The sequence below is a fragment of the Ranitomeya imitator genome, chromosome 2, assembly GCF_032444005.1.
Source record: "Ranitomeya imitator isolate aRanImi1 chromosome 2, aRanImi1.pri, whole genome shotgun sequence".
NCBI lineage: Eukaryota > Metazoa > Chordata > Amphibia > Anura > Dendrobatidae > Ranitomeya > Ranitomeya imitator.
In genome coordinates, this window is record NC_091283.1 from 105,027,728 (window position 1) to 105,044,401 (window position 16,674).

The 16,674-nt window shown below is 42.9% G+C and overlaps 1 protein-coding gene across 1 annotated transcript in view; it reads left to right on the forward strand.

The window, feature by feature from the left end:
* The first annotated feature begins 1,679 nt into the window (after positions 1 to 1,679).
* LHFPL1 (LHFPL tetraspan subfamily member 1) overlaps positions 1,680 to 16,674 on the forward strand; it is a 112,302-nt gene continuing 97,307 nt past the window's right edge. Inside the window, exon 1 of the mRNA XM_069747114.1 lies at positions 1,680 to 1,756. The gene's annotated coding sequence lies outside the window, so the exon portion shown is untranslated. The remainder of the gene's footprint in view (positions 1,757 to 16,674) is intronic.

The following is a 16,674-nucleotide window of genomic DNA, read 5'->3' on the forward strand; positions in this document are numbered from 1 at the left end:
TGTGCACAAAAATTGCGGATTGCATCATAATAATAGGATGCTTAATGTATGTGGTTTTATTGCGTTTTTATAGCGAAAAAACGCGAAAAAAACCACAAAAAATCCTGAACGTGTGCACATAGCGTTAGTGTCTGAACTCCGGATCCAGCTGCAGCCGAAGCACATGTCAGCCTCTGTGTATAGACCCCGTAAGTGAAGAGATCACCCTCTATACGTTATGTGGTGATATAAATATGTTCTGGTCTCATCACCCGTACCTATGTTACCATGCATGCCCTGAGCTAAGTGCACTGAAATATCTTGTGCAAATGTCAGCAAAACCTTCCATTAGGGTAACGCAATGTACTCAGTATAGAGTTGAGAGTAAATTGAATTTGATTTGACTTCATTAACATTTAACATTCATATCACAATCTGTAATAAAAATCAAATATAGACATCTTGCAATTTTCACACTCACTACTAGGGCTTATTTACACTCATACTTCCAATAATTTCAAGATATCCAGATATACATTATCCACAAAGATAACACAACAGTAAGTGATGCCACAGTTGACCCTGCTCCCCCTACCTTCTAATTGACCTTTGCACACATTCATTAGACAACGGAAAATAAGAGATAGGGTCTGGAATCTGTTATTGTAGCTATGCACATTTGTTGTTTCCTGAAACTAACAGGAAGTAAGAGTCCAAAAAGCCCTAGTGGCCAATGTGAAAATTGCAAGATTTCATTTTTTTTATTCTGGTGATATGTAAAAAAAAATTAAATATTTAAAAAATACATTTAACACAAAAACCTGATTTAAACAAAATGTCTTTCTCATGATACAGTAGCTTTCCCTTAAATGCCTTGATGATGAGTTGGTGTCTTATTATTTACCTGATAGTACAAGTAGTGGGAATCACAGTGAGGGTTCTAGCAATGGATACTTTTTGCTTATGCTAATAGGTGTTAAATTTTGAATGAGGGAACACTCATTTACACTTGTAAAACACATCAGGAGATAATATCCTTTTTAGCCTATTTAGTCCTACTATGTGACTGCAGACTTGTGAATCCTCACGTCCTGCGTATTACTCACTGTGTGGTTGTTTGTCTGATGCCGGCAGTGGGAGTGGGCAGTCATGTGAACACAAGAATGCAATATGAATATTCTCGGCCACATTCTGACTAGACGTGCATGGTCTCAAGCGATGGGAACAGTCTAGTCGGGATGTGACCAGGAGCATTCTACAGGCACCGGAGAATCCTCACAGCGCACAGGGTGCACAATGTGAGGATTCAGAAGTACGTAGAGTGAATGCAGACGTGTAGCTTAAAACCAGACAACCTCTTTTAAAGGTTATCCATTTTGGTAATCATACAATAATGGATTCAATATAACCTGCTGCGTTTTCATTATGGGGGCTTTTTCCCCTATAGGGCTGTAGCATACAATATATTGGGACTATGTGTGCATGGTCGGTAAATGCAGATTTGGAGGCAAAGTATGCACGGAAGGTGCAGGACTTATTGGCTAAGCTTTATTACAAGATTCTGATTACAGAATCACTCCTTAATGTTTATTACCTGCAATAAGGAAGGCCGATTCCTTGGGGCGAATATTCATTACTGTCTGAAATTATATTTGTAGCTTACTGGATTCTGTGATAATAAACTCCACCTCTCGGTGTAAAGTGAATTGACTGCTTCAGGAAAACTCACCAGAAGATCCTGAAGTGCACAGGAAGCCACAGTCCTTCTCTCTGTGCGGTAAGAACATTCCTTCACCTTCATTAATTCTTCTAGACTTTATTCTGCATGCTTATTGCAATGATATAAAACCAACTCATTCCTGTGGGCACGAATAACCTGGAAGACCCTACATTGAAAAAAACACTCCGATATATCATTTACATAAATGGTGCAAAATGTAATTTTGACGTCTAAAATCTACGTATTCCTTTGCATAAAAAGGTTTCTTATTATCGAGGTCAATGTAAATGCAATTACCATTATGGTCTATACTACATTAATGTGTGATGTCCTTAGACAGGAAACCCAGGGGGAGCGTTGGGTTAAAATAGAAATGAACTAATGGTTTCGGATGAATTTTTTACAAGTAGCTTAAATCCTTCTTTAATGTTTGCTCAATGAACTAAATCTTATTTTAATAGTGTAAAATCATTAGAATTCTCAGTCGAGCCCTCCGGTGTGATAATTGTTATTTTATTAGCTTCTCGTCATATAAAAATGTGAGTGTGGAGTTGGAGTCACTTGGGTTCTGCGTTTTAAGGATACATGCATTACTAAGAGATCATTCCGGGTTTACGTTTATTATTTTATATTTTAAATATATTTATACACTTAAATAATATTTACATTTTATGTAAAACAAATTAAGGTACTTTTTAGGCATCTTTGGGGTGAGTGTACGCAGAGGATTTAAGCGATGCTCCGTATTGGAGACACTTCACCAATAGTAAGGAATTGTATAACTACAGCAGCAATCCCCTATTAAAATGAATTTATCGCAACGGCTTCATTTACAAGTGGGTGCAGCCTCGTAATAATCCTGCAGTGCTGGAATGGAGAGATGTTACATAATTCTCTGATTCTGTGCCCCCAAAGCAAGCATTTATTTATATATGCGGACGTTAGTCTTATTACCAGGAGTTTCTACATTGGTAATGAGGGTTCTGGCTGAGTCAACCTTTGACGCACAAAGAGCATCGCAGCAAAAAAAAACCCTAAAACTAAAATCGCGCATTCCATTCGCTTTTGGTGTAATTTAAAGGGATATTTTATGGAGGAAACAATTCTTGCAAACATTAATAAATGTATTTTGAAACTATTTTGCTTTATTTTCATTTAGTAGTTTGGATCATGTTTCATCTTGCCAAAGTATTTGATACTTTCTTAGTAGTCAGTTGTGAGTACAGTAAAGTCATACAGACTAGAAAGATTGCCCAATAAAGTATTTTTATACAGAGTAAGTTCCTTTAGAGGGAATATATCAGCAAGTTTTCTATGTAATCCGACAGCAGCATGATGTGGGAACAGAGACCCTGATTCCAGTGATGTATCACTTTGTTTACTGGGTGCAGCAGTTGTGATAAAGTCACAGTTTTCTCTGCTGCAGATGTCGGTTGTTCAGCTGTGTATAACCCTGACACGCCACAGCTCTCTGTGTACATTGTATAGTGACACAGAGCTGCTAATCAGTGCTGGGGGCAGGGCCGGACTGGCCATCGGGCAGTTAGGCAAATGCCAGAAGGGCCGATGGCAGTAGTGGGCCGCTCGAGTGTGCCGCTGTCGGCACACTCCCCCCGCTGTCGGCACACTCCCGGGCTGGCCCCGCATTCAACTGTACCGGCGTCATAGACGCCGGTACAGTTGAATGCAATGATGGGGAGTGAGCGTCTGCTGTCGCTCCCTCTCCCATCATTCCCCGCTCTGTCTGCCGCTAACACTGCGGGTGCGCGATGACATCATATCATCGCGCACCTGCTGTGTGAGCGGGCGGGCAGAATTCAGCTGCTGAGACCGGAGGCTGCAGCAGCTCGGGGCAAGAGGAAAGGTGAGTAGAGTCAGTGTTTTTTTTTTATTATTACATGGCATGGCTGCATTACATTCTATGGGGACTGGCTACATTACATTCTATGGGGCTGTGCTGCATTACATTCTATGGGGGCTGTGCTGCATTACATTCTATGGGGGCTGGCTGCATTACATTCTATAGGGCTGGGCAGCGCTGCATTATATTGTATGGTGGCTGTGCTGCATTACATTCTATGGGGGCTGGCTGCATTACATTCTATGGGGCTGTGCTGCATTACATTCTATGGGGGCTGGCTGCATTACATTCTATGGGGGCTGGCTACATTACATTCTATGGGGCTGTGCTGCATTACATTCTATGGGGGCTGTGCTGCATTAAATTCTATGGGGCTGGCTGCATTACATTCTATGGGGCTGTGATGCATTACATTTTATGGTGGCTGGCTGCATTACATTCTATGGGAGCTGTGATGCATTACATTCTATGGGGGCTGTGCTGCATTACATTCTATGGGAGCTGTGCTTTATTACATTCTATGGGGGCTGTGCTGTATTACATTCTATGGGGGCTGGCTGCATTACATTCTCTGGGAGCTGTGCTGTATTACATTCTCTGGGGGCTGTGCTGTATTACATTCTATGGGGGCTGGCTGTATTACATTCTATGGGGGCTATGCTGCATTACATTCTATGGGGCTGTGCTGCATTACATTCTATGGGAGCTGTGCTGTATTACATTCTATGGTGGCTGTGCTTTATTACATTCTATGGGAGCTGTGCTTTATTACATTCTATGGGAGCTGTGCTGTATTACATTCTATGGGGGCTGGCTGCATTACATTCTCTGGGAGCTGTGCTGTATTACATTCTCTGGGGGCTGGCTGCATTACATTCTCTGGGAGCTGTGCTGTATTACATTTAATGGGGGCTGGCTACATTACATTCTATGGGGCTGTGCTGCATTACATTCTATGGGAGCTGTGCTGCATTACATTCTATAGGGGCTGTGCTGTATTACATTCTATGGGTAAGTGCTGTATTACATTCTATGGGAGCTGTGCTGTATTACATTCTATGGGGAAGTGCTGTATTACATTCTATGGGGCTGTGCTGCATTACATTCTATGGGGCTGTGCTGTATTACGTTCTATGGGGGCTGTGCTGTATTACATTCTATGGGGGCTGGCTGTATTACATTCTATGGGGGCTATGCTGCATTACATTCTATGGGGCTGTGCTGCATTACATTCTATGGGAGCTGTGCTGTATTACATTCTATGGGGGCTGTGCTGCATTACATTCTATAGGGGCTGTGCTGTATTACATTCTATGGGAGCTGTGCTGTATTACATTCTATGGGAGCTGTGCTGTATTACATTCTATGGGGCTGTGCTGTATTACATTCTATGGGGAAGTGCAGTATTACATTCTATGGGGGCTGTGCTGCATTACATTCTATGGGGCCTGTGCTGTATTATATTCTATAGGGGCTGTGCTGTATTACATTATATGGGGGCTGTGCTGCATTACATTCTATGGGGCCTGTGCTGTATTATATTCTATGGGGGCTGGCTGCATTACATTCTATGGGGGCTGTGCTGTATTACATTCTATGGGGCTGTGCTGCATTACATTCTATGGGAGCTGTGCTGTATTACATTCTATGGGGCTGTGCTGTATTACATTCTATGGGTAAGTGCTGTATTACATTCTATGGGGCTGTGCTGTATTACATTCTATGGGGAAGTGCTGTATTACATTCTATGGGGGCTGTGCTGCATTACATTCTATGGGGCTGTGCTGTATTACATTCTATGGGGCTGTGATGTATTACATTCTATGGGAGCTGTGCTGTATTACATTCTATGGGGCTGTGCTGTATTACATTCTATGGGGCTGTGCTGCATTACATTCTATGGGGCTGTGCTGTATTACATTCTACAGGGGCTGTGCTGTATTACATTCTATGGGTAAGTGCTGTATTACATTCTATGGGGCTGTGCTGTATTACATTCTATAGGGGCTGTGCTGTATTACATTCTATGGGTAAGTGCTGTATTACATTCTATGGGAGCTGTGCTGCATTACATTCTATGGGGCTGTGCTGTATTACATTCTATGGGGCTGTGCTGTATTACATTCTATAGGGGCTGTGCTGTATTACATTCTATGGGTAAGTGCTGTATTACATTCTATGGGGCTGTGCTGTATTACATTCTATGAGGGCTGTGCTGTATTACATTCTATGGGAGCTGTGCTGTATTACATTCTATGGGGGCTGTGCTGTATTACATTCTATGGGGCTGTGCTGTATTACATTCTATGGGAGCTGTGTTGTATTACATTCTATGGGAGCTGTGCTGTATTACATTCTATAGGGGCTGTGCTGTATTACATTCTATGGGGCTGTGCTGCATTACATTCTCTGGGGCTGTGCTGTATTACATTCTATGGGAGCTGTGCTGCATTACATTCTATGGGAGCTGTGCTGTATTACATTCTATAGGGGCTGTGCTGTATTACATTCTATGGGGCTGTGCTGTATTACATTCTATTGGGGCTGGCTGCATTACATTCTATGGGGGCTGTGCTGCATTACATCCTATGGGAGCTGTGCTTTATTACATTCTATGGGGGCTGTGCTGTATTACATTCTATGGGGGCTGGCTGCATTACATTCTCTGGGAGCTGTGCTGTATTACATTCTCTGGGGGCTGTGCTGTATTACATTCTATGGGGGCTGGCTGTATTACATTCTATGGGGGCTATGCTGCATTACATTCTATGGGGCTGTGCTGCATTACATTCTATGGGAGCTGTGCTGTATTACATTCTATGGGGGCTGTGCTGCATTACATTCTATGGGGCTGTGATGCATTACATTCTATGGTGGCTGTGCTTTATTACATTCTATGGGAGCTGTGCTTTATTACATTCTATGGGAGCTGTGCTGTATTACATTCTATGGGGGCTGGCTGCATTACATTCTCTGGGAGCTGTGCTGTATTACATTCTCTGGGGGCTGGCTGCATTACATTCTCTGGGAGCTGTGCTGTATTACATTTAATGGGGGCTGGCTACATTACATTCTATGGGGCTGTGCTGCATTACATTCTATGGGAGCTGTGCTGTATTACATTCTATAGGGGCTGTGCTGTATTACATTCTATGGGTAAGTGCTGTATTACATTCTATGGGAGCTGTGCTGTATTACATTCTATGGGGAAGTGCTGTATTACATTCTATGGGGCTGTGCTGCATTACATTCTATGGGGCTGTGCTGTATTACGTTCTATGGGGGCTGTGCTGTATTACATTCTATGGGGGCTGGCTGTATTACATTCTATGGGGGCTATGCTGCATTACATTCTATGGGGCTGTGCTGCATTACATTCTATGGGAGCTGTGCTGTATTACATTCTATGGGGGCTGTGCTGCATTACATTCTATAGGGGCTGTGCTGTATTACATTCTATGGGAGCTGTGCTGTATTACATTCTATGGGAGCTGTGCTGTATTACATTCTATGGGGCTGTGCTGTATTACATTCTATGGGGAAGTGCAGTATTACATTCTATGGGGGCTGTGCTGCATTACATTCTATGGGGCCTGTGCTGTATTATATTCTATAGGGGCTGTGCTGTATTACATTATATGGGGGCTGTGCTGCATTACATTCTATGGGGCCTGTGCTGTATTATATTCTATGGGGGCTGGCTGCATTACATTCTATGGGGGCTGTGCTGTATTACATTCTATGGGGCTGTGCTGCATTACATTCTATGGGAGCTGTGCTGTATTACATTCTATGGGGCTGTGCTGTATTACATTCTATGGGTAAGTGCTGTATTACATTCTATGGGGCTGTGCTGTATTACATTCTATGGGGAAGTGCTGTATTACATTCTATGGGGGCTGTGCTGCATTACATTCTATGGGGCTGTGCTGTATTACATTCTATGGGGCTGTGATGTATTACATTCTATGGGAGCTGTGCTGTATTACATTCTATGGGGCTGTGCTGTATTACATTCTATGGGGCTGTGCTGCATTACATTCTATGGGGCTGTGCTGTATTACATTCTACAGGGGCTGTGCTGTATTACATTCTATGGGTAAGTGCTGTATTACATTCTATGGGGCTGTGCTGTATTACATTCTATAGGGGCTGTGCTGTATTACATTCTATGGGTAAGTGCTGTATTACATTCTATGGGAGCTGTGCTGCATTACATTCTATGGGGCTGTGCTGTATTACATTCTATGGGGCTGTGCTGTATTACATTCTATAGGGGCTGTGCTGTATTACATTCTATGGGTAAGTGCTGTATTACATTCTATGGGGCTGTGCTGTATTACATTCTATGAGGGCTGTGCTGTATTACATTCTATGGGAGCTGTGCTGTATTACATTCTATGGGGGCTGTGCTGTATTACATTCTATGGGTAAGTGCTGTATTACATTCTATGGGAGCTGTGTTGTATTACATTCTATGGGAGCTGTGCTGTATTACATTCTATAGGGGCTGTGCTGTATTACATTCTATGGGGCTGTGCTGCATTACATTCTCTGGGGCTGTGCTGTATTACATTCTATGGGAGCTGTGCTGTATTACATTCTATAGGGGCTGTGCTGTATTACATTCTATGGGGCTGTGCTGTATTACATTCTATTGGGGCTGTGCTGTATTACATTCTATGGGTAAGTGCTGTATTACATTCTATGGGAGCTGTGCTGTATTACATTCTATGGGGAAGTGCTGTATTACATTCTATGGGGGCTGTGCTGCATTACATTCTATAGGGGCTGTGCTGTATTACATTCTATGGGTAAGTGCTGTATTACATTCTATGGGGCTGTGCTGTATTACATTCTATAGGGGCTGTGCTGTATTACATTCTATGGGGGCTGTGCTGCATTACATTCTATAGGGGCTGTGCTGTATTACATTCTATGGGTAAATGCTGTATTACATTCTATGGGGCTGTGCTGCATTACATTCTATAGGGGCTGTGCTGTATTACATTCTATGGGTAAGTGCTGTATTACATTCTATGGGAGCTGTGCTGCATTACATTCTATGGGAGCTGTGCTGCATTACACTCTATGGGGCTGTGCTGTATTACATTCTATGTGGCTGTGCTGTATTACATTCTATAGGGGCTGTGCTGTATTACATTCTATGGGTAAGTGCTGTATTACATTCTATGGGAGCTGTGCTGCATTACATTCTATGGGAGCTGTGCTGTATTACATTCCATTGGGCTGTGCTGTATTACATTCTATGGGGCTGTGCTGTATTACATTCTATGGGAGCTGTGCTGTATTACATTCTATGAGGGCTGTGCTGTATTACATTCTATGGGAGCTGTGCTGTATTACATTCTATGGGGGCTGTGCTGTATTACATTCTATGGGTAAGTGCTGTATTACATTCTATGGGAGCTGTGTTGTATTACATTCTATGGGAGCTGTGCTGTATTACATTCTATAGGGGCTGTGCTGTATTACATTCTATGGGGCTGTGCTGCATTACATTCTCTGGGGCTGTGCTGTATTACATTCTATGGGAGCTGTGCTGCATTACATTCTATGGGAGCTGTGCTGTATTACATTCTATAGGGGCTGTGCTGTATTACATTCTATGGGGCTGTGCTGTATTACATTCTATTGGGGCTGGCTGCATTACATTCTATGGGGGCTGTGCTGCATTACATCCTATGGGAGCTGTGCTTTATTACATTCTATGGGGGCTGTGCTGTATTACATTCTATGGGGGCTGGCTGCATTACATTCTCTGGGAGCTGTGCTGTATTACATTCTCTGGGGGCTGTGCTGTATTACATTCTATGGGGGCTGGCTGTATTACATTCTATGGGGGCTATGCTGCATTACATTCTATGGGGCTGTGCTGCATTACATTCTATGGGAGCTGTGCTGTATTACATTCTATGGGGGCTGTGCTGCATTACATTCTATGGGGCTGTGATGCATTACATTCTATGGTGGCTGTGCTTTATTACATTCTATGGGAGCTGTGCTTTATTACATTCTATGGGAGCTGTGCTGTATTACATTCTATGGGGGCTGGCTGCATTACATTCTCTGGGAGCTGTGCTGTATTACATTCTCTGGGGGCTGGCTGCATTACATTCTCTGGGAGCTGTGCTGTATTACATTTAATGGGGGCTGGCTACATTACATTCTATGGGGCTGTGCTGCATTACATTCTATGGGAGCTGTGCTGTATTACATTCTATAGGGGCTGTGCTGTATTACATTCTATGGGTAAGTGCTGTATTACATTCTATGGGAGCTGTGCTGTATTACATTCTATGGGGAAGTGCTGTATTACATTCTATGGGGCTGTGCTGCATTACATTCTATGGGGCTGTGCTGTATTACGTTCTATGGGGGCTGTGCTGTATTACATTCTATGGGGGCTGGCTGTATTACATTCTATGGGGGCTATGCTGCATTACATTCTATGGGGCTGTGCTGCATTACATTCTATGGGAGCTGTGCTGTATTACATTCTATGGGGGCTGTGCTGCATTACATTCTATAGGGGCTGTGCTGTATTACATTCTATGGGAGCTGTGCTGTATTACATTCTATGGGAGCTGTGCTGTATTACATTCTATGGGGCTGTGCTGTATTACATTCTATGGGGAAGTGCAGTATTACATTCTATGGGGGCTGTGCTGCATTACATTCTATGGGGCCTGTGCTGTATTATATTCTATAGGGGCTGTGCTGTATTACATTATATGGGGGCTGTGCTGCATTACATTCTATGGGGCCTGTGCTGTATTATATTCTATGGGGGCTGGCTGCATTACATTCTATGGGGGCTGTGCTGTATTACATTCTATGGGGCTGTGCTGCATTACATTCTATGGGAGCTGTGCTGTATTACATTCTATGGGGCTGTGCTGTATTACATTCTATGGGTAAGTGCTGTATTACATTCTATGGGGCTGTGCTGTATTACATTCTATGGGGAAGTGCTGTATTACATTCTATGGGGGCTGTGCTGCATTACATTCTATGGGGCTGTGCTGTATTACATTCTATGGGGCTGTGATGTATTACATTCTATGGGAGCTGTGCTGTATTACATTCTATGGGGCTGTGCTGTATTACATTCTATGGGGCTGTGCTGCATTACATTCTATGGGGCTGTGCTGTATTACATTCTACAGGGGCTGTGCTGTATTACATTCTATGGGTAAGTGCTGTATTACATTCTATGGGGCTGTGCTGTATTACATTCTATAGGGGCTGTGCTGTATTACATTCTATGGGTAAGTGCTGTATTACATTCTATGGGAGCTGTGCTGCATTACATTCTATGGGGCTGTGCTGTATTACATTCTATGGGGCTGTGCTGTATTACATTCTATAGGGGCTGTGCTGTATTACATTCTATGGGTAAGTGCTGTATTACATTCTATGGGGCTGTGCTGTATTACATTCTATGAGGGCTGTGCTGTATTACATTCTATGGGAGCTGTGCTGTATTACATTCTATGGGGGCTGTGCTGTATTACATTCTATGGGTAAGTGCTGTATTACATTCTATGGGAGCTGTGTTGTATTACATTCTATGGGAGCTGTGCTGTATTACATTCTATAGGGGCTGTGCTGTATTACATTCTATGGGGCTGTGCTGCATTACATTCTCTGGGGCTGTGCTGTATTACATTCTATGGGAGCTGTGCTGTATTACATTCTATAGGGGCTGTGCTGTATTACATTCTATGGGGCTGTGCTGTATTACATTCTATTGGGGCTGTGCTGTATTACATTCTATGGGTAAGTGCTGTATTACATTCTATGGGAGCTGTGCTGTATTACATTCTATGGGGAAGTGCTGTATTACATTCTATGGGGGCTGTGCTGCATTACATTCTATAGGGGCTGTGCTGTATTACATTCTATGGGTAAGTGCTGTATTACATTCTATGGGGCTGTGCTGTATTACATTCTATAGGGGCTGTGCTGTATTACATTCTATGGGGGCTGTGCTGCATTACATTCTATAGGGGCTGTGCTGTATTACATTCTATGGGTAAATGCTGTATTACATTCTATGGGGCTGTGCTGCATTACATTCTATAGGGGCTGTGCTGTATTACATTCTATGGGTAAGTGCTGTATTACATTCTATGGGAGCTGTGCTGCATTACATTCTATGGGAGCTGTGCTGCATTACACTCTATGGGGCTGTGCTGTATTACATTCTATGTGGCTGTGCTGTATTACATTCTATAGGGGCTGTGCTGTATTACATTCTATGGGTAAGTGCTGTATTACATTCTATGGGAGCTGTGCTGCATTACATTCTATGGGAGCTGTGCTGTATTACATTCCATTGGGCTGTGCTGTATTACATTCTATGGGGCTGTGCTGTATTACATTCTATGGGAGCTGTGCTGCATTACATTCTATGGGAGCTGTGCTGCATTACATTCTATGGGGCTGTGCTGCATTACATTCTATGGGGCTGTGCTGTATTACATTCTATGGGGGCTGGCTGCATTACATTATATGGGGGCTGTGCTGTATTACATTCTATAGGGGCTGTGCTGTATTACATTCTATGGGGCTGTGCTGTATTACATTCTATAGGTAAGTGCTGTATTACATTCTATGGGGGCTGTGCTGTATTACATTCTATGGGGAAGTGCTGTATTACATTCTATGGGGGCTGTGCTGTATTACATTCTATGGGGAAGTGCTGTATTACATTCTATGGGGGCTGTGCTGCATTACATTCTATGGGGCTGTGCTGTATTACATTCTATGGGGAAGTGCTGTATTGTATTACATTCTATGGGACTGTGCTGTATTGCATTCTATGGGGCTGTGCTGTATTACATTCTATGGGGCTGTGCTGTATTACATTCTATGGGGCTGTGCTGTATTACATTCTATAGGGGCTGTGCTGTATTAAATTCTATGGGTAAGTGCTTTATTACATTCTATGGGTAAGTGCTGTATTACATTCTATGGGAGCTGTGCTGCATTACATTCTATGGGAGCTGTGCTGTATTACATTCTATGGGGCTGTGCTGTATTAAATTCTATGGGTAAGTGCTGTATTACATTCTATGGGAGCTGTGCTGCATTACATTCTATGGGGCTGTGCTGTATTACATTCTATGGGAGCTGTGCTGCATTACATTCTATGGGAGCTGTGCTGTATTACATTCTCTGGGGCTGTGCTGTATTACATTCTATGGGGCTGTGCTGTATTACATTCTATAGGGGCTGTGCTGTATTAAATTCTATGGGTAAGTGCTGTATTACATTCTATGGGAGCTGTGCTGCATTACATTCTATGGGGCTGTGCTGTATTACATTCTATGGGAGCTGTGCTGCATTACATTCTATGGGAGCTGTGCTGTATTACATTCTCTGGGGCTGTGCTGTATTACATTCTATGGGGCTGTGCTGTATTACATTCTATAGGGGCTGTGCTGTATTAAATTATATGGGTAAGTGCTGTATTACATTCTATGGGAGCTGTGCTGCATTACATTCTATGGGGCTGTGCTGTATTACATTCTCTGGGGGCTGTGCTGCATTACATTCTATGGGGCTGTGCTGTATTACATTCTATGGGGCTGTGCTGTATTACATTCTATGGGGGCTGTGCTGCATTACATTCTATGGGGCTGTGCTGTATTACATTCTATGGGGCTGTGCTGTATTACATTCTATTGGGGCTGTGCTGTATTACATTCTATAGGTAAGTGCTGTATTACATTCTATGGGGAAGTGCTGTATTACATTCTATGGGGGCTGTGCTGCATTACATTTTATGGGGAAGTGCTGTATTACATTCTATGGGGGATGTGCTGTATTACATTCTATGGGGCTGTGCTGTATTACATTCTATGGGGAAGTGCTGTATTGTATTACATTCTATGGGGAAGTGCTGTATTACATTCTATGGGGGCTGGCTGCATTACATTATATGGGGGCTGTGCTGTATTACATTCTATGGGGCTGTGCTGTATTACATTCTATGGGGCTGTGCTGTATTACATTCTATAGGGGCTGTGCTGTATTACATTCTATGGGTAAGTGCTGTATTACATTCTATGGGAGCTGTGCTGTATTACATTCTATGGGGCTGTGCTGTATTACATTCTATGGGGCTGTGCTGTATTACATTCTATGGGGCTGTGCTGTATTACATTCCATAGGGGCTGTGCTGTATTAAATTCTATGGGTAAGTGCTGTATTGCATTCTATGGGAGCTGTGCTGCATTACATTCTATGGGGCTGTGCTGTATTACATTCTATGGGGCTGTGCTGTATTACATTCTATGGGGCTGTGCTGTATTACATTCTATGGGGCTGTGCTGTATTACATTCTATGGGGCTGTGCTGTATTACATTCTATGGGGCTGTGCTGTATTACATTCTATGGGGCTGTGCTGTATTTCATTCTATGGAGGCTGTGCTGTATTACATTCTATGGGGCTGTGCTGTATTACATTCTATGGGGCTGTGCTGTATTACATTCTATGGGGCTGTGCTGTATTACATTCTATGGGGCTGTGCTGTATTACATTCTATGGGGCTGTGCTGTATTACATTCTATGGGGCTGTGCTGTATTACATTCTATGGAGGCTGTGCTGTATTACATTCTATGGGGCTGTGCTGTATTACATTCTATGGGGCTGTGCTGTATTACATTCTATGGGGCTGTGCTGTATTACATTCTATGGGGCTGTGCTGTATTACATTCTATGGGTAAGTGCTGTATTACATTCTATGGGGTCTGTGCTGTATTACATTCTATAGGGGCTGTGCTGTATTACATTCTATGGGAGCTGTGCTGTATTACATTCTATGGGGCTGTGCTGTATTACATTCTATGGGGGCTGTGCTGTATTACATTCTATGGGGGCTGGCTGCATTACATTCTATGGGTAAGTGCTGTATTACATTCTATGGGGCTGTGCTGTATTATATTCTATGGGGGCTGTGCTGCATTACATTCTATGGGGCTGTGCTGTATTACATTCTATGGGGCTGTGCTGCATTACATTCTATGGGGCTGTGCTGTATTACATTCTATGGGGCTGTGCTGTATTACATTCTATTGGGGCTGTGCTGTATTACATTCTATAGGTAAGTGCTGTATTACATTCTATGGGGAAGTGCTGTATTACATTCTATGGGGGCTGTGCTGCATTACATTTTATGGGGAAGTGCTGTATTACATTCTATGGGGGATGTGCTGTATTACATTCTATGGGGCTGTGCTGTATTACATTCTATGGGGAAGTGCTGTATTGTATTACATTCTATGGGGAAGTGCTGTATTACATTCTATGGGGGCTGTGCTGTATTACATTCTATGGGGCTGTGCTGTATTACATTCTATGGGGCTGTGCTGTATTACATTCTATGGGGCTGTGCTGTATTACATTCTATGGGGAAGTGCTGTATTGTATTACATTCTATGGGGAAGTGCTGCATTACATTATATGGGGGCTGTGCTGTATTACATTCTATGGGGCTGTGCTGTATTACATTCTATGGGGCTGTGCTGTATTACATTCTATAGGGGCTGTGCTGTATTACATTCTATGGGTAAGTGCTGTATTACATTCTATGGGAGCTGTGCTGTATTACATTCTATGGGGCTGTGCTGTATTACATTCTATGGGGCTGTGCTGTATTACATTCTATGGGGCTGTGCTGTATTACATTCCATAGGGGCTGTGCTGTATTAAATTCTATGGGGCTGTGCTGTATTACATTCTATGGGGCTGTGCTGTATTACATTCTATGGGGCTGTGCTGTATTACATTCTATGGGGCTGTGCTGTATTACATTCTATGGGGCTGTGCTGTATTACATTCTATGGGGCTGTGCTGTATTTCATTCTATGGAGGCTGTGCTGTATTACATTCTATGGAGGCTGTGCTGTATTACATTCTATGGGGCTGTGCTGTATTACATTCTATGGGGCTGTGCTGTATTACATTCTATGGGGCTGTGCTGTATTACATTCTATGGGGCTGTGCTGTATTACATTCTATGGGGCTGTGCTGTATTACATTCTATGGGGCTGTGCTGTATTACATTCTATGGAGGCTGTGCTGTATTACATTCTATGGGGCTGTGCTGTATTACATTCTATGGGGCTGTGCTGTATTACATTCTATGGGGCTGTGCTGTATTACATTCTATGGGGCTGTGCTGTATTACATTCTATGGGTAAGTGCTGTATTACATTCTATGGGGTCTGTGCTGTTTTACATTCTATAGGGGCTGTGCTGTATTACATTCTATGGGAGCTGTGCTGTATTACATTCTATGGGGCTGTGCTGTATTACATTCTATGGGGGCTGTGCTGTATTACATTCTATGGGGCTGTGCTGTATTACATTCTATGGGGCTGTGCTGTATTACATTCTATAGGGGCTGTGCTGTATTACATTCTATGGGGAAGTGCTGTATTACATTCTATGGGGGCTGTGCTGCATTACATTCTATGGGGCTGTGCTGTATTACATTCTATGGGGAAGTGCTGTATTGTATTACATTCTATGGGACTGTGCTGTATTGCATTCTATGGGGCTGTGCTGTATTACATTCTATGGGGCTGTGCTGTATTACATTCTATGGGGCTGTGCTGTATTACATTCTATAGGGGCTGTGCTTTATTACATTCTATGGGTAAGTGCTGTATTACATTCTATGGGAGCTGTGCTGCATTACATTCTATGGGAGCTGTGCTGTATTACATTCTATGGGGCTGTGCTGTATTAAATTCTATGGGTAAGTGCTGTATTACATTCTATGGGAGCTGTGCTGCATTACATTCTATGGGGCTGTGCTGTATTACATTCTATGGGAGCTGTGCTGCATTACATTCTATGGGAGCTGTGCTGTATTACATTCTCTGGGGCTGTGCTGTATTACATTCTATGGGGCTGTGCTGTATTACATTCTATAGGGGCTGTGCTGTATTAAATTCTATGGGTAAGTGCTGTATTACATTCTATGGGAGCTGTGCTGCATTACATTCTATGGGGCTGTGCTGTATTACATTCTATGGGAGCTGTGCTGCATTACATTCTATGGGAGCTGTGCTGT